The sequence below is a fragment of the Epinephelus moara genome, chromosome 20 (assembly GCF_006386435.1).
Source record: "Epinephelus moara isolate mb chromosome 20, YSFRI_EMoa_1.0, whole genome shotgun sequence".
Classification (NCBI taxonomy): domain Eukaryota; kingdom Metazoa; phylum Chordata; class Actinopteri; order Perciformes; family Serranidae; genus Epinephelus; species Epinephelus moara.
Window position 1 is genome coordinate 13440990 of NC_065525.1, and position 26998 is coordinate 13467987.

Consider the following 26998-nt stretch of genomic DNA (forward strand, 5'->3'; position numbering starts at 1 on the left):
CAACGGCACTCCCCAGTAGCAGTGTCCCCCCAGCAGGACAGTGCGCCATGCCACACCACAAAAACTGCTCAGGAATGGTCTGAGGAACGTGACAAAGACCTCAAGGCATCAACCTGGCCTCCAAATTCCTCAGATCCCAATCTGATCAAACATCTGTGGGACATGCTGGTACCCCACATCACAACTCACAGGACTCAAAAGATCTGAAGCTAACTTCCTGGTGCCAGACACCAAGGGACACCCTCCAGTGGTCCTGTGTCCATGCCTTAACAGGCCAGCGCCAAGACCGGTCCAAGAAGCACCCCACTATGGATTAGGGGTATCTTTGGGGTACCAGCACGTCCCATAAATGTTCGATCAGGTTGCGATTTTGGGGTATTTGGAGGTCAGGTTGAGGCCTTTAGCTCTTTGTCCCATTCCTGGGGTTGGATGGAGCATGTCAAGTAGCATCCACATGAATGCCAGGACCTAAGGTTTCCCAGCAGAACAATGCATTAGAAAAAGAGGATCAGCCAATGTTTTGGCTCATCAGTATATATATTTATATATATATATATATATATATATATATTTGAGTTTACCATCATTTAAAGATTTGGATACCATTAGTTAGTCCACATTTACATAAACATCAAGTGTGCCACACCCGAATATAAACCCATTGACCTGTGTCCACTAAAATACATTTACAAGCGGTGACTATCTCAGTGTGCACTGACCTCACATCTGCAATGTGTCATTTCATCAGAAATAGAGCTGATGAGCTGGATACTGGCCAGCTGATGTAACGCTGTCTGAGTGTCCATAATGAGGAAGGGACATGCGGTCAAGCACTGATACTCTGCTGTCATGGAAGGGGAGGGGGGTTGTGAGCAAGCGACATTTTTATCTATAATGACAAGGGCTGGCAGATGTACAGTAGCCCTCTGAGTGGCCATAATGAGCAAAGGAAGACAAGTGATCAGGCACTGATGGCGAACTGCAATGAAAGACAAAAGATGAGGCCAAGAAAACTTTTTTCAACTATTGATTAGGACTCTTTGATGTACAGTAATTGTCTGAATGGCTGTAATGTGCATGGTCAAGCATTGATTCTCTATTGTGACTATGGTTTGCAAAAGAACTGGATCGATTTCGGATATTGTTAGATCATATTTGGCTGTACTCTGGCACAGTAATATACCAAATGGAAGACTTTTAAGAAAAATGGACAAAATGTGCAGTTTGTATTTCAGACACAAGGTACACAGGTTCATGTTAGGTCATGGAAACACATGGACAACATGATGGAAAATGATGGTGATGTGAATCCATTAGGGACCAAAATAACCCAATATCTAGGCCTGGTATCACCACTGATCTCCTGAATCGATTTAATTTTATTTCACAAGGTTCCAATTTTATTCAGTTTCCGGGTTACCGAATATTCGGTGCATCCCTATATTTTATAACTAACTGTTGTTTCCAGAACAGCAACAGTAATATTAAAACAGCAAAGTCACATTATAAACTCAATATCTTACTGGAGAGAAATCTTAAATGTCAATACAATGAATCATATTCCTGACATCAAACGCCTGACGTTTAGAAAGAATAAAGAACACAGACAACAGTCAGTATCAGTCATCCTGTCCTCTCTGCTCCTCCCTCTGCTGCTGAAGAGATTCACTGCCTGCAGAGAGGAGAGTCCTGTGTTTGCCTCACCCATCCACCACCCCAACCGGCCCCCTTACACAGGTTTTCACTCTTTGAACTACTTTCTACTTTACTCCTTTTAGCACATTACCCACATAATTGTGGCCTTCCCAATTATGTACGTTATACATGAATCACTTGTGCATGATTATGTGGGCTATATAAAATACTGGTGCATTACCTTTCATAGGTATATGTATGAACGGTACATGAGAATAGCCTGGATTGGCCCATTACCACAGCAGCTACAACTAAAGTCGGTTGACGGAGTTGGCAGTTCAGCATACTGAGATGCCACCAAAATGTTTGAAAGTATCATTGTACCATACGCCTTTGGCTTCTGGTGGCATTTTACGCAACTGAGTGCAAACATTTACATAATGGGTACCAAATGAAGTGGAACAAAGAGGTATCAAATAAAATACTCTGTGGGTATTGATATCACTTTAAGGTTACTGGTATTGTAATTGTTTAAACAATGCCCAGCCCTAGGATCTATCCTAGTGTGTGACTTCTGCATGAAGCTTTAGCTTGATAATCACAACATAATCAAAGGCTGTTCAACCTGTCAATCCTCAACAACTGGGTTTCAGAAACAGTTTGTTATTCTATTCAATTACAGGCATATTTTCACATCTGGGAGGGTATAAGAAAGACAGGCTTAAATTATACTCATCATGACTTCACAACGACGTCATGATGGTCTACCACACATCTAATGGTCTTTGCTAGGCTGTTGTATTTGCCCTTCACAAGGTCTTTAACTGTTGTTTCTTGAGCTGCTTTTCCTTTGAGAGGAAAGCTCTTTTCAGGTTTACTCCAACAATTGTTTCAGAGCTGTCCTACACAATTCCCTTACCCAGCAGCTCTTAAACCTTTACAGCCTGGGTTCTAAATAAGATTTGTATTCTGCTGCCCTGGAACCCAGCTCCAAACAAACATATTTGTACTCTTGGCTCATTTAGAGACCTACCAGATGGGTCCCCTTTGTCCTTTCTTGTAGCATTAGGGAACTACCGCCAATATATTCACATGGAGGATATACTGTACATGTTGAAGGCATCAAAATAACTTCAAATACTCATCATTTATTGGCTATTTTGTAGCCAACTGTTTTGACTTGAATTTGTATGCATGCTATCATTCATAAAACCTAATGGCAAACTGTCAATGTAAAGCAAGTAGAGGTCCTGTTGTGAGGTATCTTCTGTGATGCCAAACAGGATGCCAAATACATAATATTCTAAGGACTGTTGGGAGATCCTGTAATGATAATACACCTCTGCTTTGGTCACACACTGTGTTTAAGTATATGTGTGTTCAGCGATGTAAGCTAATAGTGGTTGTTAATATGTCTCCCTTCCTCTCCAAAATGCAAGGAGTCTATTATACTGCACCACCAACTAGTAAATCACCTAAGCACACAATGTGTTATGGAGCTCAGGATATATAGTTTAAAGCAGTTATATAAAGCTCTGTGATGGCAGCGATTAGCATAGGCAGCGACCAAGCCGCGCGCTACTCCTTGACAAGCTTGCTATAGGGAGTTTGACACCATTACAACAGGTTACAACACATTTTAAACCAGTGGTGGAGCTTGTTATTTCACAGCAGCACTTTAAGCCTCGGCAGCCCCAGAAGCAGAGCGGCTTTTTACGGTATAAGCCACATTACTCTCTGAGTGGGAGTTGCATTGCTATGTGTTGATTAAAACTGGCTGCCGCAGCTGTGTCCTTGTGTCAGCATCACTGTGGACTGCCGATACCATTTGGTGGGGAACTGTGGCTCTCCGGCTCCCAGACGTCTCTATTAGATACTGTTTGTGCATGCACAGCTTTATTATTCTGATTTAATACAACAATGGCCCCAATATCCCATTCTGCTTCCTCTCCTTTCACTTTTTATTTATACCACTCCGCCTTGCCTGCCACCCTCCCTCTATTTCTTCTCTCTTTCGCTCTCCTAACCGGCTCGCACCCGAGCAGGACCTGCAGCACAATAGATATTAAATCAGATTTATTGTCAAGCAATAGAATAGTGTCTGACCCACGGAAATGTTGCCAAAGTAACCCCCTCAAATCATACCTCCCCCCCACCCGTCTCCTCCGCTTGCCCTCTCTCCATCTCCGCTCTGACATGCCCGTTGTGACAAAACACCCCTCGACTACAATTGATAGCCCCTCAATTTGCTCTCTAGAATTGGTTACATTCAGTTTTCAGAATGACACCAGAGCAGTATGGAATTAGGGTCAGTGAGCACACTGCTTAAAGGCAGAGCACTGAAATAACTAGAGGAAGAGCTGAAGGCTTTTAGAGGCAGCAGCTCTGCAAGACTATTTGACCATTCTTCACTCTTCACCCTGTAGTCGAGATTTGAATTTTGAAAGGATGTTAAATGGAATTGCTTGACTGAAATGGGGAATGCAGATGGTGGTCAGGGTGTGAGCCATTGGCAGAGGTTGTGAAAAAATTATATCACTTTGTAATAATAGATAATAATGTCCTGTTGAAATGAAGATTGTTGATCCGAAAGTAGCAGAGGTGGGACCAAGTCATTGTTGTAAGTCTCAAGTCTTTGCCCTTAAGTCCAAAGTCAAGACAGGCAAGTCCCTAGTATATTCCCGATTCAACACTGACAAGTTCAAGGTCAAGTCCCAAGTCCTGAACTTTGAATTTTAAGTCCTAAACAAGTCATAATGTGCTTTTCACTAAAACTAATGCCATTTTAACAACAGAGTAATGATATATTAAATTGTATATGTAGAAACAAGTTCGTTAAAACAAGTGCGACTGAATCAAATCATAAAAAGTAGTGCTGACATTGCTCTTTCAGAGATTTTAGCATCATTAACCATTACCACAATTAGCTCACTATGTTAATATTAGCCTCAAGTTAGTGTTCCTTGTGCAGCTTAGTATGCTAAACAGAGTTGGAAGTTGTTGTGTCCCCATTTGTGATTTTTGACCCCATGTTTTGCTTACTGTAATTATTTTTTAATGACCACTATGTAGTTTTTGTACACAAATTTTTTTTTATCTTTGATATCTTTTTTTCTAAGTGGCGCTCAGTAACACAACATTAGTTGTTTATATTTCTCTCCTGCAACTTGATAAGATACTGTCAGATTGGTTCGACGAAAGTCCATCTGGGGAATTAAGTGTCAGCTTGCTGGGAATGAATCGTGTTAAGGTTAGTTGGAAATGAAGTGAAATTAATTAATTCATAGCACATTTTTTAAATAACATATCTTTGGGCTTGGGGGAAGTCAAAAGGCTCAAGTCCAAGTGAAGTCACTGGCCGTTGTTGTTAAAGTTCAAGTATTTTTTGATTTTTTTCAAGTCATCACATTTGGAACTCAATTCTGACTTGGGTCCAATTCATGTGACTTGAATCCCCATCTCTGGTAAATAGATTTCAATGAACAGAAAAGACTGGATAGAAACATAGCTTTTCCAGTTTCGATTTATGAAGGGCTCTCACTAAATAAGACTCTTTGTAGATGTTAGGTTACTGATGTTGGGACTGCAGAGAAGACAACCTTGTGAAGAGATCCAATGGAACCCAGGAAAACCAGCACACGTCAGGGTCGCATCCTGATAAACTAAAGAAAACTGGTGAAGAAACTGAAGGGTTCTTATTTAGACGCCCACTGGGGAGCTGTTGCCACCATAAATGTAACAAAACATCATAAAGGCTTTGTACATATTCATGACTTGGTAGCACTTTGAATGTCTTGTGAGCTTGATTTTTCTTCAGCTGTTAGATCATAAAGCTGCTTCCGTCAATGCCAATTGTATCCATTTGTCTCACCCTCTTCTTATGTGCTTTCCATGATGGAGGAAGAGCTCATTCAATGTATTTTCCCACCATTTAACATAATTCTTGGAGAAAATTGTCCTTCCCGAGTCGAATGACAAAACTTCAGTCCATACAGTAATATTCAAATACAACACAATCTTTCATATGCAACGTCCTCAGCCATGAGCAAACCTGGTTGATTGACATTCACAATGAAACTTATCTATGCCTTAAACCGCGAGCTGCCTTATCAGCAGCTTATAGGGACACTGCTGCCTTTCAGGTTGTGTTGCACATACATACAGTACTGTATATTACACACATTGTGATGTCATTGGAGCATTTCATTATTTACACCTGCTTGTTATGGTCCTGGTTCCTGAGTAGGCTCTCCAGTGAGAGTTCTCGTCCCTCTGCGGCACATTTTCAAGCTGCAGAACATCCACACTGTTTCTTTGCTTTTCTGGTTGGTATTCATGTCACCGCTGAGGCAGGGAGCCTTCTACCTGTCAGCTTCATTGACTCCATATGTAGGTATGATGGCAGACAGATGAGGCCACAGAGAGACCAACAGATGGACAGACAGTCAGACAGGCAGAGAGGAATGCAGAAATGTAACGTTAATAAGATATTGTGCAAGTTATGTGAAAGCTATAATCAGTAACTCATTACATATTATTTATTGAAAAAGTAATTACATTACTTTGCGTATTATATTACTCAGCATATAAGTGATACGTTAAATTACTTGGTATATAACTTTCCTTACTCAAACCAGATCTGTCAAAGAGGCCTTAAAACAACTCAGTCCTTCCCAAATAAATGCATTGTCTTGTAAACTATATTATTTAAATTAAGTGTTCTTCACAAATTAAAAGTTAAAATGGAGTGAGAAATTGAAAAAAAAAAGTATTGTGGTTTAACGAACAGGCAGTCCTGACCTGAACTGTAAGGCCAAGACATTAACCCCCCATGAAACTCCCAGTAAGACAGAGAACAAGCCGACCCCCAAACGTCAAAGTAACAGAGCTTTACTGCTTAGTAACCGTAATGTAATTACTGAATTTCATACTGCAATTCCTTACTCTACTCTCCTCAGATCCACCACAGGTCCATCACCTGAAATAGTCCTGGCCTCCTAATGCATGGCAGGAGGAGGGTAACAACCGCAATCTTTCTGTCGGACAGCAAATGGCTGAAGATTAGGGGCATTAGGGTAGAGGAACTTTCCTTAGAGTTTAACAAGCTTCACTCCAGGTTTATATCATGATTGATTCTGTGCTCAGAGCTTTTTTATCAATCCATTAGAGCACAGGCTGCAGCATGGCAGCCGTCCAGACACAGGCATTAACATCCCATCTCAGGGCCAGAGACACCGGGAAGGTCAGCGGGGTGGGAGGGGGCCGAGGAAACATTTACTACTCTGTTACAATTATTTCCATACAGCAGCACTGCAGTATATTCAGCATATTCAATATTTACTACTGTGTAAGAGGGGAGGGAACTGCAGTTACATTTATTACTTTGATCCACTAGAAAAGGGATGTAGAAACACTATTTATGTTTGAATGTTATAATATGCTGTGTTAATACAGGTGCAGGGAGATGAAAAAAAAACATCTACCACTGAAGTGGTGATTGGGGTTGTAATGATTATCTAGCACATTACACAGAGGCAGAAAATTGCCTTCAAGTGTAGACCCTTCATTGCATTCATGGGACTTTTATGGATTTATGTTATGAGTGATTAGAAATGATAAATGGTCAAATCTTTTTCCTGCTAATTTCCTTCTGCATTGAACTGCAAAGTACACATATACAGAACATAAATAGTATAAGATTATGGAGGCATAACATCCCCATCTGATAGAGAAATAATCTCTTTTTTTAAATTCTCTTAACTCTGTAAAAGGGATTTATTGCGCTTTTTCTTATTTTCTGTCGTATATATACATAGTGCTACAATGCCAGATGTTCATATTAAACTTGGGCAGAGTTTCAAGTAATGAGGTAAACATATGCAAAAGCAATCCCTATGAGCAAAACCTCAGCCTTCAGACCATCCTGAATACTCTATTTTCAATGTTTGTTTGTTTTTTCCTACTTTGGCTTCTACTTTATTACATGAAAACATAAAATATGCTTTCAGTAAAATGTAATAGCTGTCAGTGCCATCAATATATAGTAGTGGTAGTAATAAATAAATAAATGTCAATATTTGAATAAGGCAGGGTCGTCATTCAGTATCCTTGTGGCTTGAGGATAGAAGCTCCTCCTTAGCATCTCAGTGCTGGCCTGGTGTAACCGGTACGTTCTTCCCACCCTCAACCTCAACAGGATGACAAGGCCGTTATCTGAGTGGCTGGGATCTTGAATAATTCTCCAGGCCTTATTTTTTCAGCGTCTGGTATAAATAACATTAATGCAGGGTAGAGCAGTACCTAATGTGTGTTCTGCTCAATGAACCACTCTTCACGGGGCCTTGTGATCTTGTTCGCTGCTGTTTTCATACCAGGTAATGATGTTCCTTGTCAGGACTCTCTCGATTGTGCAGGAGTAGAAAGTCCTTAGTATTTAAGAGGATACCTGGAATTTCCCGAGGCGTCTAAGATAAAACAGTCTCTGCCTTGTTTTTCTCACTGCCATGTCAGTGTACAACGCACAGGTCAGGTCCTCAGTGATGTAGACACCATTGTATTTGAAGCTATCCACCCTCACCACTGAAGACCTGTTGATATTAAGGGGAGCTTAGTTCCTTGGCTGCTTCTTCCCAAAGTCCACTATGATCTCCTTAGTTTTGCTGGCATTCAGAAGTAGATGTCCTGGCACCAGCTGGCTAGGTCCTTAACTTTTTTTTAATGATGGTGTTGGAATCTAAAGTGGCTACACAGTCATGTATGTATAGGGAGTACAGCAGGGGACTCAACACACATCCCTGGGGTGCTCCAGTGTTAAGGATGAGGTTGGAAGAGGTGTGTCCATCCACTCTCACTAACTGGGGTCTGCCCGTCAGGAAGCTGAGGATCCACATGCACAGTGAGGTGTTTAATCCTAACTCCTTGAACTTTGTGACCAGCCTGGAGGAAACTATGATGTTAAACACTAAACTGTAGTCACTGAACAGCAATCTCACATAACTCCCTTTCTTAGGGAGATAGGGTGATGTGGAAGATGTGTGCTATAGCAGCTACTGTGGATTGATTGGGACTGTAGGCAAACTGTAATACGTCCAGTTTGCTGGTCAGTGACGAGCAGATGTAATCCTTAACCAGTCGTTCAAAGGACTTCATCACTACAGAGGTGAGAGCCACTGGGCCATAGTCATTCACGCAGGTCTTGTTTTCTTGAAGCACATGGGTATGACATACTGAGCCAGTGACCGGTTGAATATTACAACACCAGCGCTAGTTGGTCAACGCATAGTTGGAGGACACTCCCACTTATGCCATCTGGTCTTGCTGCTTTCTTGGTGTTCACGCACTTTAAAGCCCTCCTGACATAATGCTCAGGAAGGGAGACAGGTGTCAGAGGTGCACCCGCCAATCCATCAACCTCTGCTTCAGCTGTTTTTGCTTGCTGACTACTGATGGCCTCAAAGCGAACATAGAAATGGTTAAGCTCACCTGCTAAGGACACATCAGCGCTTCACAAGGGTGGGGAATTTGGACTTGTAATCTGTCATATTCCTTAGACCTTGCCACACACACACACACACACACACACACACACACACACACAGGTCTGGGATTATCTTCCTGGAACTGTAGTTCTACTTTCTTCCTGTAGTCCCCTTTTGCTTCTTTTACTGCTCTTCTAACATCGTAGATTGCTGCTTTATAATTGTCCATGTTTCCAGATTGCATTAATAATTTGTAAGCTGCAGTGTGTTTGTTTATGGCATCCTAGATGGTTCTAGTAATCCATGGTTTATGATTGTGGAATGATTTAACTGTTGCTTACGGTATAGTTGTTTCTCTTGTTTTACAGATTAAATCCACCACAGATTTATGTCTGTCTTATGATTTATGTCATCATCGTGGTCCAATAATAAACACAGAAAGTACAGCTAATATTTGTAAATAACTTAAATAGCATAGGTTAGCATGAATTATGTGGAGCTGACAGAGAGGCATCTGGAGAGGTCTGCATCTTAGAATCAACTACATGCTAACGTCAGGGAAGAATGTAATCTTGGTTGCTGATGTTGTTAATTTCACCTCGATTTCAGATCATATTCCTGCTGCAACATGTCCGGTTGTGAAGATTTGGGTTAAGAGGCTTTTACTGGTGATTTTTCACAGTAGAAAGTGTCGTTTTACCCCAATACAGTAATTCCACGTCTGCGATGGCTGTGTAGAGACATTGAGATGTGGAAGACCCAGAAACGCTGACAGCGTGGACTGGGCTGTCAGGAGGGGGGCTTAAAGAAACAGGCGCTAAAGCGTTGCTGCTCACACACAGGTGGAATACCATAAACTGATGGACATAACTAACTTGACATCACCCATTGGTTTGTGGACTGTCATTTTGAAGCCTCAAGTTCGACATTTTAGCTTTTGCCATCTTGGCTGATTGGAGCCAGAAGTGACCATATTTGGATGAGAGGCTGGAGCTATGGAGAAGCAAGGGGTTGATCTGACTCGCAGACTTTAGTGATGCCTAGTAGACAGCCTGTCACTCAAAGCGGTCCTGTCCTTAAATATGCGAAACTTTAAGCCTTAATAAAATGTATAGAGGTGAGTTACAAAAATATTCACCTCCCGTACGGTTGTCATGAATGTTAAGATTAGCTAAAGAGACAAAATTGCTTTTGTACCAGGATGTAAACTTTATTTCTGCTGTAAAGTTGAGTATTTTAACGTAGGGTTGTATGAGGATTGAGTGGCTTCTGGAGCCAGCCTTGAGTGGCCATTACAGGAACTGCAGTTTTTGGCACTTCAGCGTTGATTTCGTTTTTCAGTCCTGGAGGTGCTTGGTGATTATATTTGTACTAGTCTCACCACCAGACAATCAGAGATCTCCGCCTTCTGATAGTCTGGGGACACTCCTTTCTGAAGTGTGTTTAATACACCGGAGAAAACGGCCGACAACAAAGCAACGCCTCTTGCATTTTTTAAAAGGACACGCCCTCCCGGAAATGTGCGCTTGAAAAAGGATGCCGAGAGATTTAACTCCGTTTTATCAAACGTGTGTTCAGTCCACAAGACTGTGGAAATGAAGGACTTACAGCGACTTTTAACGCAGTTGGACTATGTTTACGAGCACAAGAGTTCAGCGAGCCACCGAAGGACCGCCCTGCGGATTTACTATTGGTTCTGCAACGTAGGGAGTTTTTTTAAACTCTGAAATTGTATCCGCCCATCTAACAGAAAATCAGCGAGAAAGACATCAGTCTTTAGTTAAGCAAAGCGTCTAAAGACTGACTTGTGAGTCTATATTTGTACCAGCACAGACTGTATGAGGAAAAGCAAGTGTTTTTTTTTAAATCATGTAAACATGTCCTAGTAGACACCCCAAATACAAGAATGAACCTGAAAATGAGCATGAGAACTCCCCATCAACACACTTTTAGTGTCAGTACAGTACAGCTGTGTGCATCAGCACCAAGGGATAACGTAATAGAGCATATTATGTAGGACATGAATATTTAAAGAGTTGTGCATTCATCATTCTTTGTTAATACAACAACTTATTCAGTGGCAAATTAGAAGATGAGTGGGCGACACTCATGAAAGCTTCCCTCCTCTCTTGTTGGAGCTCAGTTGGGAGAACTACAGCATTTATTAATGCTCAGTCATATTTATTGGCATAGGCCTGCCATCAGCACAAGACAAATTCTAAAAAGCTCATGAGTTATCATTAAATCAAACACTTATGGATTATTCATTAAAAAGTAGCAAATGGAGGACATTTAGAAAGTGCCACCTCTGAACCTTTTGGCAGTGAATCTAGAGACCACTTTGTAAACACTCGACAGAGTATGCAGGCTCCACTTAAGGGGAAAGAACCGAGGACACGTTCATTCTGTAAATGCTTTGGAGAATTTGATTTGTCAGGTTTTAACTTGTCTACAAAGCAATATTGGAAAATTTGTAGATTCTTTTTTTAAGTCCATCTGGTGATAAATATGGGCCACTGTGGTTGCTGCAGCATTATAAAAGTAATTTGTGTCAAGAGTTCTTGAATACACGACAGTTACCTTGACTCCTGTGTCTCAATTACAAAAAATACATCCTGCCTCATAATAAACTGCACTGGAAAAAAACAAATTGCGTCATTTGACTTCACTTAGTAAAGTGGTATTAATGCTGAATATAAAATCACATTACTTGTTCAAACAAAGTGTTTTTACACATACTCTTTTGCCCACATACACGGACAGAAATGACTGTTTCTTTTCATTTCATGTGGAATAATTTTCATCATTTTGCCTCAGGGCTAATTGCATAATCTAATCATCTGTACAGCCATGTCTGGTGCTATACCTAATTGGTCTTGAGTGCTTCTGAATTCAAAAGGGAACATAACATAAAAAGATATTGTGGTAGTCTCCTTGCTGTGTGGCAAGGATATTTTTATTCATTACACCATCTGATTAAAGATTGTCATAACACAAGAGAGAAAGGACTAACAAGCAATTAGAGCAGCCCAGTGACACCAAATACAGTGACTAAAATGGATCCATTAGCCAGTAAAGCATCAGAATCCTACGTGATAATACTCTGTCTGTATGAAGAATACAGTTCGAGTCTTAGCATCTGTATCATATATTGTATCACAATTAATACACTGGAATGATTAAAAGTCATAGCCATTGCAAACTCATGCAATAATTATAATTAGCATGAATAAGTTAATCAACATAAAATAATCAGCAGGGATTCATTTGTAATACTTAAAATTTTATATCAGATCCACAAGTGAAGAATAATTTTGCCAGCATATCATTACCAAGTGTTAATTGGGTTAATAAATGTTTAATCAACCAAACTCACGTTTTACTCATGAATTTTAAATGATTTGTTTGTACATCGCTAAACATCTGTTAAACAGTTGTGCCAGTTTTTGCAGCCCCTTATCCAAAGTGGAAACTGATAATCAAACACTAATAATTTTGTAAAAGAGGAGACGTGATATGAGAAATGAGAGACATGACGGAGTTGGGGGCTAAATCGCCCAAGAAGGCCTTCATTAAAAGCTGCAGCTGCTGAAGTGGAGGGATCATCCGGTGAATCAAAAGTAGTGGCTGCTTACTTAATGTTGCTAGTCGGCCGCTTCATGCCTTGTTAGTGTTATATTTAACTCCTAACCAACTAGGTGAGATTCTGGAAGACTGAAGATCAGATTCTGGTGTTTAATTCATTCCAGCAGATGTGATGAAGTGTTTCTGCCTACTTATCTTTAAAGGGGCTCTTCACTGATTTTACACATGAAGGTCAGTTTACTAGGCATGAGGAGGACTACTCCTCCTGTAGTAACAGTTGCATAATGTCCTCTGTAACTCTCGAGAGAACTGTCAAATTTTTCAAACAACCCTGGTGATGTCATCATGGTTATCTGCACTTGAGCTTGGTTGTCTAAAAATCTATAGCAGAAGTCCCATAAAAAAAAACAGAATAAATAAATGAAATAAATTAGAGTTTAATAAATTAAAGTGCTGAAATCCTGAAAAAAAAAATAATGATGGAAACAACCTCACTATTCTCTGAGATTATAAAGTCATAAACTTGCAAGAAAAAAATCTGAAATCACAAAATCATGAAGAAAAAAAAGAATCAGAAAATGGTGATGAAATCACATATACACATTAAAGTTGTATTGGTATAAGACAGGTCACTGTTACTAGATCTCTAGTTAATAGTGGAAAGTATGAAAATGGCTCATTGATGCACAGATTTGCGCAAATTAATACACTGGTTACATAAACACATGGTATTTTAACATATGTATTGATTAATCATGTATTACGCTTCTCTTGAGTCTGGGCGGGGGACACTGAGCTGTTTCACCTCGTTGTTCATTCACCTGTGGACAAGCAAATAATGTGCATTGATTTATGACTCAATAGAAGGAAAATATTTATTAATTGAGGGGTATAATGTAAGATGCACGCTTATGCTGATGTAAATAGTGAATCGAAATCTATCTGTGTCATGTACAAGCCTACCTTTAGGTGTTTCCTACCTTTCAGGGTGTTCGGGAAAAAAGAATTCCCCGGGGGTTCTCACACCTAATAATTCCAAGAGGGCAACAACAAGGAGGAAGTGGGTAGAGGGGGGTTTACACAGCTGTATATAAATTGAAAAAAAAACAACAACCCATAAATATCTTAACTTAAATATCTAACTGATACAAATTACGGCTTATGAGTTCTTTTTAGTGTAGCCTACCATAAAATATAAAGTGCGACCATGGCAGTTTCTGTGGTGTGATGAGGTCAATCCAAACTTAGAAAGTGAAGCATGTGGTTCCTTGAATTAAAAAAAATAAATGAATACATAACCGTATAATCTCAGAGAATATCAACATTTTCTCTCAGAAATATACGACTTAAATCTCAGAAATTCTGAGTCTTTTATTAGAATAGTCTCCCCCTATCCCAGCTCCATTTATTTTTTATCAGAAATGTTCCTAATATGCTGTTGTACTTCCCTTCGCCCAGTCAAAACCAGATCACTTGTTTGAGGGCAATGTAGTCAAAGGGATCAAATCACTTAAGTGCTTGTTAGATGAAAGGCAGGAAGACAGAGTGAGAGAGGAGAAAAACCACCTTTGGTTGTGAGTAGGGGTGGGATCAGTGGCTGCAGGGCTGTGACAATACCTGCCATCTGTGTGATCAAGAGCAGCGGCCGGAGAGGACTGATGGTGCCGCCTCTCCCTCCTGTCCTGTTGTCTGCTAGTTACAAGAAGAGCAAAAAGACAGATAGAGGGAGAGAGGGAGTAGCACTGAGGGACAGGGCTGTGATGGAGAACTGCGCTGAGGGTCTATAACGATGCAGCTGTCCTATCTAAGGCAGGTATAGATGACCTTCGGCATCAGGTCACTTCATCAAAGCTCACACTGCACAAGCGTTTAGATGCCACAGCCAGCGACACACCAACATACTGTAAAAAAGAAACTCTTTAGAAACTTGCTTGTTGTAAGATCAGATAAGGTTTAGTGAGCTCTCCACTCGGTCCATAAACAAACCTTCCTCTTTCTTTGATATTCCGGTCACCCTGTTTACCTTTTACATTCACTGTAAATGTAAAAACTCAATTTACAGGCTCAAATTGGCAGCTGATATAAAAGAAAATGCAGCAATGCTTTGGTGTCCCCTGAGTCAGATATCTTTATCTCCCCAATTGAGTGATACTGGAGTCACTCAGCTGCAGTGGCAAACAGAGCAGCATGAGACCTTGCATAGCATATTTATCCATATTGTTTTATGTCTTCCAAGGGCAATGGGGCCAGACAGTGCTGCCTGCTTGAGAATAATCTATCCACTTCTGCATCAGAGCTGAGTGTGAGCCCACAGCTGGGAAGCAGCCTGGAATATGATTCCCAATTTATAGTGTACTTTTGTCAGGATCAAATGGGATTGGATGTACGGCTGAATTTGAAAATGTACTTTCCTATACCTCCTTAAATCAGGTTAGGAGCTCCCCTCTGACGTTCCATCAAATGAATCTAATTCCACCACTGTGTCTGGGAAATGTTTTAAAATTGACTTTGTGAAAGCACAATGTCCATTCTTGCAGACTTATGAGGCCCAAAGTCTTTGAATTTATTTTTCAGAAGATTATTGGACAAACTCAGCTTTATAGATGCAGCTTGTGTTTGAGCTTTGTTGTGCTCCAAAGGCTGAAAATAGAAAAGTATACATAAATCCCTTCTGGATATGTCTACACTAACACTTGAATTGTTTGTCTTTTTCATATCTGTTCTATGAAGCATGACGTGTACCACTGCTTCTTGAGCGCTTTCCTGTTTGCTGCTGATAATTAGACTCGATTGTTTCTTTGCTTTTTTTGTTGGAAAGATAAGGGAGAGGAAACAAAAGTCTCCCTGATACAATCCTTTAGAATGTCTAAATGTTCAGTGTTTATTAAGTCTACCAGGAAAATGTAGATGAGATGAAATCCCTCAACTGCAGGGAGATTTTTATTTATTTGTTTGTATTTTTTGGCATCCTAAGACAGCATTTCTGCCTATTTAAACATACTTTTCTCAGGGAATCTATGTAGTATGCATTTTTTACAATGAAGAAAATTATTTGCATGAAATAGTGAAACATTTTGGGCAAATGTTGATTGCAATGTAATGATTTTGCATCCTGTAACAGATGTAAACAAGATAATGCAAAGTAAGTCCATTTATTTGAAGTGATTCCAAAATCTATTTGTGCACCAACTAGGCTTGCGAAAAGTTTCCATGGTAGGAAAATAAAGAATAAAATCATCCAGAAAAACTCCTAGAGCATAACATATCTCAATACTCTTTGTTTGCATTAGCCCACTCAAACTCTATTCTAAATACACCACTTACAGCTGAGCCTCGAGCTCGAGCAATATGATATAATTTGGTCAGGTATACAAAAGATGCATTATGGGGGGAAGTATAACTTAAATGCTTTTGTAATGAAATCCCATCAACTTTCCAGCGCGTGCGAGGAATGTGAACTTATGGCTGTCCCCCCGTCAGTGCCGGAAAGTAATGGAGTGAGTGATTTTTGGACAAAGAGAGTGAATGACAAGGGTGAAGAGAGTGAGGCACACAAATGAAGAGCTAAAATGTAGAACACAGAGAAGAACTAGGGAGAGGGGTATAATAAGAGGCATTAATTTGCATACTGCATAATGTCCTTTTGTAGTGTCAGTTTGGTTACTTTATTAAAGGCTGACTCAGGGCGTTCTCATTGATGCTGGTGATATTTCAAAGCACCCCTCAGTTATCATTGTGTTCGAAATGGTGGAAGAGAGTCCAAAATAACTTGAGCAGACTTAGCTTTGATCCAGTGCATACCTTATTATAATGAGTGGTCCAGACCTGTTGTACAAGCACCAGCTTTGAATGTTATGACTGTATTAAATGGGCATTATCAGTGGTTATCAGCATAGTAGATATGGGTTGGAAGGGGCCTGCTAGGGCCATTATCAGCTCATTAAATGCTTGTGTTTATAGTTGTGTGACAACCTCTAATGACCTGATAACTATGATGTTATGTATGTGATCTTTTTCTATTGACAAATATATCATAGACTGTATAAAAGAGTTGGCGTAGTCATCATAACGTCACCCACTGCTTTGTTGACCGCCATTTTGAAGCCTCAAGTTCAGCACTTTATGCCTGGTTCACACTACACGACATTTCTATCCGTTCTGACAGTCACAATGTCGGATTACGCAATTGTGGTGCCATAAAATCTTGCTGTGACTCAGCCGGCAGACATGACAGACTACACGATGGTCCACATCAATTATCTCTGTGTTCCTATAGGTCAAAGTGACGGCTGTGACGGGAGCAGTCATGAATGACAAAAAGAAAATCAAACATGCTAGACTTTCTGCTGGAACATCATGAGGCTTGAAACAATGGATTATCGCTTATGGCACTCATTGTCGTTCACGATCCATGCTGTCACCGTACATCGCTCTGTCAGGCTATAATCGGGCTGATATCGCGTAGTGTGAACCAGTCATTAGCCGTTGACATCTTGTGATTTAGAGCCAGAAGCAACATTGTTTGGATGAGAGGGTGAAGTTTTGGAGGAGCCAGGGGTGGATCTGACTGAAAACCTGAGGACACCACCGTGGTAGCAACATGTCAATCACAGGGTAGCCCCGCTCTACAGCTTATCTTGCTTTATTGCCTATCTTACTCTGCGATCATAATTTACAAAATGGATATTAAGCTGTGTTGAGGTGGACTTGAAATTAGTGACTGAGATGATATACTCATTAAGAAAATGTTCACTTAAGTAATAACTAGGGTCATTTTCTCCTAGACTTGTATAACTAACTCGCACATTCACATATCTTTTTGCAACCAGTTGCCACCTGCTGGCCATTAGAAAGAATGCAGCTTTAAGGCACTTTTCAGACATGACGGTAACTAGAGTTTAGATCGGGCCCAAAATATCTAGCCCGACCCCACCTGAGCCTGTGCATGTTCTGTCATGACCGGCCTGGCATGTCCCTTTACCTGTAATTATCAGCCCGAGCCTGGTTTAAACCCGACATTTTTTTAAGGATACGAACGTGGACATTGAAGGCTGACTCTCGTCTTCCTGGCAAGCCTTCGTCATGTGCCTCTTGAGTGTCGAGGTCCCTGTCTTTTTGCTGTCAGATACCAGCATCGTGCTGCACTTGGTACACTCGACGAAGCCGACACACACGTTGTCACCGTCACATGTGCGCGGACAGTGGCGCCGTCAAGCCACCGTCAGACTTCCTTGAATAGTATACTAAAATTCAAATAAATAAAACTAAACATAATACAAGTTAATATTCTGTTCACTATGCAGTATATCAACAACTTCCCTTATTCTAGATTTTATGAATTTTTTGACAAGTTGTCAAGTTCAGTAGTTGTTTGGAAATGACAGCTTGCTTTTGCAGCTCTCTGTTGGAGGGAACATCGTCTGTTGCACTAGGGTTAAAGTAAAGTGTTACCAGTAAATGCAGTCTGGAATATTCGTGCCTCAGAAAAAAAGTGAGAGAAGTTCAGGATAAGAATATGAAAAATATTTTTGCCTATTGTCTTTCAAACATAGTCCACACGTGGATGGTGTGCTGATTGGCTCGGCTTCTTCCAGTGGATTGTAATCAAAACAAGTTTTAATTGAGGTGTTGATTAACCTTACTGGGCTGTTGGAAATAGGCATGATTAATAAGCTGTATAACTGAATCATATACATATACAGGTTATGTAAGAGTGGGAACTCGCAGACAAGACATGAATTTTATTAATGTAGTGATGGAAAGAGGATGAATGATATCAGCAAAACAAGCAGCAGGAGGAAACGGAGGAGTAAAAAGAGGTAGTATAAGGAAGGATAAAAGGAAAGGGAGGGTAAACTGTGTTTCAATAGGAAGTGTAAGGAAGGACATTGGGAAAGAGATAAGAGCTGGAATCTTGCTTTGGCCCAGAAACGAGGAGAAAACAGAAGAGGGGAAGGTTTTGGTGCAGGTCAGTTCAAGGTGGAGGGAGGAGTGTTTGAAGAGAGAGTATCAGCAGCAGCCTGTTACTTTTGATGAATGGAGGTCAGCTAGAGAGGAGAAAGGTAGGCTGATAACAACAGATAAACCTTGAGGAGAAACAAACACATACCTCAATCCTTTACTTCTAACGACCACCCCCACCAATATGTGTGTGCAGCCCACCAGCCGCCCAACAATAGCTGCAGACACAGGCTGAGTGATAACACAGGCTTCACAAATCTACGTCCAAACACTTGTCCTATTCTTCATCGCTTCTCGTTCACCCCAGTGCATCACCGACTGATGCCAGCCTCTGATAGGCTTGTGTTTAGTAGCGAGCCTCTGATTAGAGACATTCAAACTTGAATTGTATTGCAATTTGCTGTCTTTGGGAGCAAACTGTGATAGCATCACCATTCTAAAGTTGGCTTCTACTGACAACACCTGAAAAGGTGTAACCTCCCTGTCAATGTGGCACCATTTAAGCTTCAGCAGCCTGTGGCGTTGCATCAGGTTTCCATCTGTCTCTGCCATGGCCATGGGGCTCATTGGGGAAACTTTGCGGTGTCTATTGTTTAGACACAACAAACTTGAACAAAGACTGCAGAAAGTCACTGGTATATTTATGAAAACACTCTTTTTCAAGTTTACTCGTTGTGGCTATTAGACAAAACATCGCTTTCAAGGTGAATGAACATGCCATCTAGATAAAACCGAACGTGCTCAGATTGACACGCCAAATCCCAACAGGGATGAAATAAAGTGCATTCAAATGAATTCTGCTGGATAGCAGCTGGTGCCTGCAGCTGACGCTCTTGTTGTTTTTCAGTCCCTCACTTCACACCTCTCTCCCCGTTCCTGTGCAGTGAAGTGAGAGTTGTGTGAGGTGGAAGTATTGACAAGCTTGCCAACTAGAAAAGGGATTTGAGCAGACTGACGGTGAGGAAATGATACTGTCAGGGTTACGCCAGCTCACTTACCACGCAACTCTACACAACCCCCAGGGATGTTGGATTTGCATCGCAGAGGGACCTTCCTGCTCGAATAAAAACATAACGCTAAAAGTTTTAAAGTCAAATCAGTGTTATTGTGGTGTGAGAGAAGTGCTCATTATGTGGTAGCCAGTGCCAGGAAGCTCTTCAGATGCTTTGAATGAGTCACAGGGCCAGTTCGCTGTTGTCCCCTGCTCTCCAACAGGCAGGGATTTTTAATGTGCCAGGGAGATGTGTGCACCCTGTTTGCTCAGCTCGGCTCAAAGTCGGGGATCTATGAATAGAAATAGTTTGGTAAATACACACTTGGTTTCAGGCTCATGCATTTTTCTGCGGCCCCACTGTTCTTGCACTCATTGGGAAACATTTTTTTTATTCACCAGCTTTGCTTTCTGTTTGGTTTTGTTTAAGGATCTATTGATTGAATTAATTACAGACTTGTTTATTTCTCAGAACTAAAAACTTGAATACAACCTAATACAACCTCCGTGTGCCATGAATCTACAAAAGATATGTTTTATTCATGAAGATGTAGATGGGGCTCCTCTAGGGTACTAATGGGTACTTGGGCAGGATTCACCAGCTCAGTTAAACTCCTAACTAATGCTGTCCCTGTACCAAATCTCAACCTACATTTCAGGATACTGAGTAAAACTGACTTTACAGAAGAATAAGTTGGTCATGACCTCACCTGAATTCCCATGCCAACTACTGTTTGTACAGCAGCAGCATGACTTTGAATTCAGCTCACTTAGGACCACCTTAGGGAGGGAGCTTCCTGAATTAGGTTTTGTATCCCATGCAACAAATTTATAGCAGTGTTTCCCCAGCCAGATTAATAGTAAAACAAACAACCAGTCCTGCAGAGATTTCATGTATACCTGGTAAATTCATACACAATGGAATAAGAAATAGAACCCTCTGTCCAAACCTGTGCTAAACCTTGAGTGAGATTTGTGAGATTTGTTTGGTAGACTCTAATGTCACATTTGGTAAATACTTAAGCATCATTTCACCAGTCATCCAACTCATCGCAGTGGTTGTCCTTTACATAAGCTTTGAGTCACTGTACTTTCAATGACTCCAGTTTAACAATGGCTTGGCACTGAATGCAATTTTTCACAGTACTTACCGTACTTTTGTATGCATTAGCCCACTCAAATATACTGTCTTCTTCCTGTATGTCTGCCTCCGCATCCCTTATTTCTCTATGTTTATAAAACTGTTTGTCTGCCTCTGCCTTTCTCCTTGTTCCTTAGCTTTCTACCTTTATTACTTTCTGAATGTGGCATTCACACAGTGACAACAACCACCCACCAGCAGCAAAGATGCTTTTGCTCTCTTGTCGCTCGGTTGTTCCTCCTCCATGGCGTTGCTGTGTGTTTACTGCTCCAGTGTTGTTTTACAGGCCCAGCAGGTGCGGCCAGGGTTCGGCAGCCCGGGCCGGGAACCAGATGGTTTCATGACTCAGGTGCTCCATGCCTGGCTAACCTGCCAGCTGCAGGTGTCTGAGGCCCAGCCTGATTGATTCTCTTTCTCTCCTCTGGCGTTCTGGCTTCATCTTGGCCTATGGATGTAGCCAGGCCTGGCTGGGTCGGCCAGATGCGGGTGCGGGAAGGAAATGTAGTGTGGGGGAAGGAGAGACAGTGGCTGGATGAAATGTCAGGCTACTGGCAGGCTGACTGGCTGGATCGCCGGCAAACTATCCAGCATGCATGCAGAGACGCAGAGACATGCAAATCCGCACACCCAAGCACACCGACAAAAGCTGCGATGCACACGTTGGCTGACTTGCTGCATCATTGAAGAATACATACATACAGATGTGCAGGCAAACACACTGACACACACATACAGTATATGTACACACTCAGAGAGACCAATATGCACTAATAAAACATTTACAGAGGAACACACCAGAATGCAGCAAATAGCTGTACAGCAGGGCTAATCTACATTACCTGGAGCCACTAGAGTAGGTATAAAGGTTACAGTGATTCATATTCAGCTCTGTAGAAAACAGTTTGTAACAAATTACTGACATATCCTCTGTACATTACAATTGTCTTTGTTTAAATAACACTGTACTGGTAATTGAAAAAGAGAGACAGCTGCAGGCTAAGCAGACACAAAGAGACTACACTTACAAAGTAAATCCAAATAGATGGACTGTCCAATGTTTGGATTCTGTGGGCAGCTATTTGCCATGTACTGCTCTATAAAAAAGAACAGAGTGAAATAAATCTAAATAATAAAGACATTAGAATGCATGAAAGACACAGACTGACAGAAATGTGTTCTCTCTCTTTTTCCTTTGCCTTTTTCAATCTACCTTTCATCTTTCTCCCAGTGTCGGATGGAGTTGATTCACACATACGCATACCGGACGTACACATACTCACACATCACTTCTAAGAGGTACCGCAGCCTCTCTCTCAACCTCTCCCCTCTTCAGCAAATATCAGGCATAGTGGCCCTCTCCATCTCTATATGTCAGATGCACCGTGGATTCTTGAGGCGGTATCGATTTCCACCAGAGGTGACATTTACTGTGTGCTCTGCCAAGTCATTGCCTTAATCACCTGACTGGTCCTTCACACTTGAACTGAATCAGATGTCAAACTCTCACGCGATGAGCTGACCCGTTACTGCTCCTCCCACATGAAAAAGATTTGACCGACATTGCTACAACAGCAACAACAACTACCTGAGGCCACTTAGAAATGCTCTCTACCCATCTGCCTCTCTCGTTTTAAGTAGTGCTGCCAAAGCACTGATATTGTGATGACAGTAGTCTATATTTTATCCAAATAATTGAGTTCAACAATGCTCTTTTAATATCTTTTTTTTTCTTGCACTTTTCACTTTATTGCTGGGGCTGGACCTTATAGTGGGAAGACATTATCTAAAGGCTGAAGTGGAGGTGAAGTGTATGGATCTTTTTCCCTGATTGAGCATTCCTTGGCTGCACTTAGAGAGCTAACATAAACCTAGAGACCTGCCCTCCAAGTGGTTGTCAATAGATAGCTGTATTTTTTTCTTCCCCATGCAAGCTGATCCTCGTGAAACCAACCCTCATGTCTTTTTCTCCCTCCTTCAGGGCCCCTTTCATTTCTGTCTTTCTTTATTTTCCCTCTGTATTTCAACAGAATATTGCTGTATTGTTTTCTAGGTCTACAACTCCTAATCAAGGGTACATGCACTGTGGGGGATACTTCAGCAGTTGCCAGGAGGCGTGTGGAAAGATTGCGTATTCCCTCAACTCATTCAATAAAGTAGATAAATTACAGTTTTATAAAATATATGTACATACACATACTGAATCAGCTGTAACACCTGAACAATGTTAGGATTAGGTATGTGTGAAAACTAGTAAGCAATTGAACAGGGATGTGGAAAAGTTAGCTGAAAGAAATGGACAGGATATTGAAATAGTTAGCTTGCCTTATTTCAGACAGGATTGTCAACTCATTATACTCCATTTCCATCTTCAGTCTGGCATTGAGTCCACTCTAAACGATTGCGGTGGGGAAGGGGCATTTGATTTTCCCTAACCAATCACCAGAAACCCATGTATCCATCTGAATCTAACATCATTTGATTGATGCCTGTCTTCCTGGGGTTTTAAGAGTGGAGCAGAGCAAAGTAAAACAAACTACAACGTTGGCCAATATTGAGAAGACGTGTCGATCTACAACAGCCTCAATAACAGTGTCTTTCTTGTCTATCGCCATTGTTGTTAGTACTACTCATTGGCTGTGGTGCACCACTTGATAGCACTTGACAACGGCGACAGTCCCATCTGTGGGGCTCACTGGTTGTCAGCTTCATCAGTCAACTCAAACTCTGTGGAGTGGGTGGATTTAAAAGTCTGGATCCAGGCAAATAGCTTGAAGGAATGGATATGCGTTTGAAAGATGTACTGTCGCTTAAAGTAGGCTAATGGATCAATGATGCATAACAAAAAGTAATGTACGAATGCCAGAAATAGCTACAGTACAGGTCATTAATATATGATATGGATAGTTAATGAAAGCAATGGATAAACGGTTGAAGAAGTTACATAAAAGTAATAGATAAATGATTAAGATAACTAACTAAAAGTAATTAATAGATCAACACATTTGTGCTTTAACTGTGTCGCATATCGACGCTTGGCCATGGATTTCCAAAGTCAATATATTATGCAAGGTACCCTGGGTGTTATAACAGGGTGTACCTTGTTGACGCTCTGGGACGCCCTGTCAACTTTAGCCTGTTACATGCATTGTGTGTTTTCGAAATACACTTCCACTGAAACAGGAATTTTACTGTTTGCATGCGTCTCTTTCAAAATAAACGTACTACGTCAGTACAACACCATGAATTGATGGGGTTTTTTTTCTTTTCTTCAACAACGAAAGCACATGGTTATGTTTAGCCTACTCACGCATGCGGTTACATTTAGGCAACAAATGCGCAAGTTAGGTTTAGAAAAAAACAAACAAACAAACAAAAAAAACAGGGTTTAATAATACATTTATACTGGAAGCAAACACCGGCCTCCTGGGTTAAAGTCAGTGGTTGTTGGACCCATCCACCACTGCCCCTAACCGCCTTACTCTGACTTTTTGCCCAACTAACTTATGTCGTTGTGGTTTCCCCCTGACGTTCATGCCGACATGAAAGGATGGCTTTTTTCATTGGTGTCTGATGGCGGAAGTCACTGCCCAAGTGCTAGTATTTGACAACTTTGCAATGAGACCAGGTTGGATAGTTCACTAAATGCAATTGATAAATGATAATTAATTGATTAATGGTAAAAAAAAAAAAAAAAGGTAAGTAATGAATAAATGTCTAAAAGGACAACTAAAAATAACGGATAAATGATTAAAATAATTACCTAAAAGTAAGGGTAAGATAGTTAAAGAAATGAATAAATTGTTAATAGGTTATCTAAAAGTATTGGATAATAAATGGTTAAGATAGCTAACTAAAAGTAACTGATAAATGGCAGAGTAAATACTAAAATATGCATACTAAAATGCTGGCAGAACAAACGTAAAGTGTACCAAAGGTTGTCTTACAAAAAAGGTGGGGAAATGATGCCGTTAATAACTTATTGTAACTGTTGCATTATGCTAGTTTTTTTATATATGTATCATTTTTGGTAAATCATAATCATGTAAATACACTAAAATGGAAATAAGATGCCAGGTGAGCGTGTGCACTGTAAGTTTATCTTTGTCCGACTGTATTGGATTCAAACGGTCCAGACTGAAATTATCCTGCTCTCCGACACTTACCCTCTGGATTACCGGCCTCTTTGCAGTTTGCCTCAATGCTTTCTCTCACTTTGTCCACACATCCTGCTAAACGCTTACAGATTTATTTATCTTTTTGGCTCTGTGTCGATCATCTCATTAAGCCAGTACACAATACACAATTTTCTGCAGGTCCAGCATTGCTCGAGCATGATAATTGTTCCTGCCGGATAGATTGTTTTCATGCAACCAGGGCTCTTTGTTTCCCCTAGACTGGACCATAGTAATCCCTCTATGTTGCGCTCTGCTCTGGCAAAGTCACACCGAGCCAATCACTGCAGAACAATGATGCTTTCACAGAGACATCAAACAGGCAAGATACTGAAGCCGAAACACACAGAAATCAATTAATGTCTCTCATTAGACCCCTCAGGAGAAAACATATTTTCAAGTTCAGGAAGAGGTGAATTGTGTCCGACACACATTGTTTTTCTGTCGTGTGTGTGTTGGTGTACAGCTGGCAGTCCTGTTCCTGATCACTGTCTGCACCGAGGATTCTCAGAAAGCATTTCTATGTTGAGATTCAAAGCCTTTGTTCCCATTTTTCTAATGGGGAATTAGGCCATGGTCTTTTTTGTCTGGACCACATTACCTTAAATTCATTATGCACCTTTTGTTCAATATAGTCAGGAAACCTCTTATCACAAAATGAAAGCCATTAAAGTTGGCTGTGTGGTGCATATAGTGGTTCTCTCCATATTTATCAAGGCGACACACTTGATTTAGCAGGAAGTACAACCCAGCCCCCAACTGGGATAACAGAACAGAACCCAGCAGCCAACACATGTCACCAGGATGTAACATAATGTATACTTTGAAGAGATAAGCTGATAGAACATACAGCTACTGCATGTAGAATTAATCCACGAATCCACAAAGGAGAAGAAACCACCGGGATGAATTAGGAGCTGCTCTAAGGCAACTCCTTGTTTGGAGTGACTGATATCTTTTTAAGTGTCTACAACAGGACTGGGTTGCACCAGGTGTTCATAAATCTATTTGTAAGTTTGTAATGTGCTTCCTAGGTTCTTTGTAAATAGAGACCAGAAACAGCTAACAGGAGAGTGAAATATTGGATTTACATTCACCAGGTGGCCAGAAACATGACTCATAATGAATGCTAATGTTGCTGTAACTGCTAGAGCTGTGAATATGTAACTGTTTGCTAATATGCCATATCATCTTAAAAGATGATGATATGTCAACTTGTTTTTGTTGCCCCCATGTGGCCAAAAAAAAAAATTGTTATTGCAAGACTAAATAAAAATCCACTTGCATCTAGTGGTATCAGGCCATTAAATGGCTGCTATCTGTGGTTTTAGCCTCACAGATATGGGTGAAAGGGTGCCTGCCACACCAGCTATTAGATTCAAAGTCTGTTATCAGCCTATTAAATGCAGTTTTGTTAGGTTTTACTTTCACCTTTGTAGGGTTTAGGAACAAAAACGATATGGTAAGGTTTCGAGTAAGATATCATGGTATGGTTGAAGTAAGTCAATGCTGACTTTTGGTTTAACACGGGACACAAACCCTGGTCTCCTGGGTGAAAGTTCTGTTTGTTTGATTCCCCTCTGCCACTAAATCCCTTCCAACCAACATGGACTTTCTAGCTTTTCTATACTACACCACCCAGTGTCCGAAATTAACTTTTGACTCATTGGCCAAGCGCACTGGAAGATGAAAAAATCCACCTGACAAGGATAATATATGCACAAATATGATCTCTGTTGACATGAACTTTATGTTTAACAAACATGTTTTACATAAAAAAAATATATAAAAAAAATAAAAATAAAAAATTTAAAGTGAATCAGCATTTCAAACTTGGCAGTGTTGTTTTTTATGTGATACTTTTTAAAGGTTCCATTTTGTCCACCTGCTGCATATCAAGGTCAGTATCCAGCTGTCACAATGTAAAAGACAAACTTTAATTCACATGTTCATCACAGATAGTCAAACTGTGAATCAGGCCCTGTGGGCACTGTCTGTTCGTCTAGAAACAGATGTGGCTGTTTGCATTCATTGC

General features: G+C 40.7%; 1 protein-coding gene across 1 annotated transcript in view; it reads left to right on the forward strand.

Moving 5' to 3' along the window:
• Nucleotides 1-26998, forward strand: part of cdh13 (cadherin 13, H-cadherin (heart)) — a 456544-nt gene that overhangs the window by 83880 nt on the left and 345666 nt on the right. The window lies entirely within an intron of this gene.